Source organism: Syngnathus leptorhynchus, unplaced genomic scaffold (genome assembly GCF_054491065.1).
Source record: "Syngnathus leptorhynchus isolate UIUO unplaced genomic scaffold, UIUO_Slep HiC_scaffold_60, whole genome shotgun sequence".
Taxonomy (NCBI): Eukaryota; Metazoa; Chordata; class Actinopteri; order Syngnathiformes; family Syngnathidae; genus Syngnathus; species Syngnathus leptorhynchus.
The window spans coordinates 45,001-47,500 of NW_028232027.1; the positions used below are offsets into that span (position 1 = coordinate 45,001).

Consider the following 2,500-nt stretch of genomic DNA (forward strand, 5'->3'; position numbering starts at 1 on the left):
CACATAGGAGTGACGAATCACCTCAATTACACGTTTGTCCACGCCCAGCCGTCCCAAGACACACAGGATATGCTCATGGGAGACCGAGTCGAAAGCCTTCGCAAAGTCAATGAACACGACTGCCAGCGGCACACCCACCGATCTCGAGTGCCCCATGATCCGGTCAAGGATCATGAGGTTTTCAGCGCAACCGTTCGAGCCGGCGATGAACCCACGCTGCCGGGGGCTAATGGGACAAGCTCGAGCCAGCCTCATCGTCATTATCCTCCCAAACAACCTTAATACGGCCGACCCTATCGTCACAGGCCTCCAGCCTGACACAGTACCCAGCTCATCCGGGTCGGCCGACTTGGGTAACAATCGGGTCTTGCACTCTTTAAAGGCCCGGGGAACGACTCCACGCACCATCCATGTAGTGAACAGCCTCGCCAGTTGCTTCCCGGCCGGGTCCCAGTCCAAAATGGCCTGTCTTCGAATCCCATCTGGGCCCGGCGCTGAGCTGCTATCCATCCTAGTCAAGTTAGTTATCACTTCAGCAGCCAGGATCGGGTGGTAGAAATGCCCGTTGTCCGCGGTTAGCTCGACCTCGAAGCCGTCCAGCCCATGAAACGCTCTCATCGTTTCCCATCTCCCACGGAACTCTTCATACACCAACGGCTCCGGCAAATCACACCCCAGGGGCGTCAGGCCATCCAAGACCCGTCGTGCCAGCCCCTTGCCGCCTTCCGCATAGCCTTTCTGTTGGTGGTAGAACACTCTCCGTCTCAGGGTCCGCCGCCTCACCCAGCCTTTGGCCGCACGTCTCCGCATCGAATGCCTCACAGACTTCACCGGCCACACTACCTTACCCCCTAGCGCCTTCATGACATCCAAAGCAGAAGATTCGATCAAGTCAGGCTCCCGACCTGCTCTCTCAACTAGGGCAGCAGTGGTCTGGTGCTCCTCATCCCCCGCCCTCAGCTCTTCCAGCACTCTTACCTCCAACAAGTCTGGCAACGACGGGGGAGGGTACCATTTCTGGGGCGACGCTTTGATCTTCATCACGCGACGACGCTCACCCGACACACTGCCTGCCGCACCACCGCACAGTTGTCTCCACTTCCACCTCACTTGTTCACCAGTCTTACCCGTACCCAACAATCGGGCGACTGTCACATTCATTTTCGGATCATTGCGATGTTCATCCATCAGCACCCGCATGCGGGCCACTTCATCCTCACTCCACAGTCTCGGGGCCCGTGCAACCCCGCGGTCCTGGCTCCTTCCTCTCAGATATCCAAACCACTCATCAGCGTGAGCCTGCCGCTTATGCTGGGACACCCCAACAGCCGTTCGGAAACGGCGCCCACAGAGATCACACTCGATCCCCGAGACGTCATCTCTCCTGCGCATGCCACCACACTTGGCAGCATGACACAGAATGGCATGACTGTTGTCCCCCGTCTTCCCACATTCGCAACACGCGTACTCAATGATGATACCCGCATGCCGGAAAGCAAAGTGCTTGACCAGCCTACGAATACCTCCCATCTGAGCACCACACATCTGGCAGTCCATGGTCCTTCGAGGTAGATGCACCACAACCCTCCCTGGGGGGCCCGCCCCAGTCGGTCCCGCTGCCGACGTCCCCCCAGCAACAACATCTCCATGATCCACACCATCCAATCCCAGAACAAGTCGTGGCTCCATCACGACCCCCACACCACCGGCTCTCAACTCCGGGCTGGTAGAGGCCATTAATTCGGACGCCACTGAGGAGTTGTCAAGAGCTTCGCCAGCCGGGGTCCACCCGCTCCTACGGCCGGACTGACTGTGACTCTGACTCTGTGCCAATGTTAGCGCGGACTTCCGATCCAAGGAGTTTTCGCAACCGTGGCCCGTAGAAGTGACTACGGGCCGTTTGGGGTCCCAGTCCAATGCCTCTGGTGGTTGGTCCCCGTGGCCACCAGAGAGGTTGATTCGCATACCATCGGCGTGCCCACCCTCAAACACGCCGCGGGGAGGTAGCCCAAGCGGCAGCGGCCCCTCTCCAAACCGCCCCTCAGCCGATTTTGATCCCCCAGCACGGCCATCCTGGGATGTCCGATCATTCCCAAACATCGGAACAACAGACAATAAAGCGGACTTTGACTTTGACTTCAGTCTGACTGGGAATAGTTTGAAAGATCTAGGTCTTCCCCTCACAGAGACTACACTTCGGAATCACAACCCTGACAGCAGCTGTCCAACCTGACCGGTAAGACCCTTCCAAAGCCGGGCAACCAGATCGACCCACTAGGGAGAGGCCCCCATAGCCAGTATGAAGAGCTCACACCCCGTAAAGCCTCCCAGCCGCCGACACGCATCCCCGCTGTCAGAGCCAAATATGGACTAAAGCCCATGGCCATCATCATATTCTTGAGAATGTTTAATTTTGAGGTACGTGGCCAGTAGCCCTGCACGCTACCGCTCGACCATCGTCTCGCTCGCACCTCTCTAGGGATTGAGAAACACATCCAGC

At 58.0% G+C, this 2,500-nt stretch overlaps 1 pseudogene; it reads right to left on the minus strand.

Moving 5' to 3' along the window:
- Nucleotides 1–2,500, minus strand: part of LOC147038412 (28S ribosomal RNA) — a 9,804-nt pseudogene that overhangs the window by 3,419 nt on the left and 3,885 nt on the right.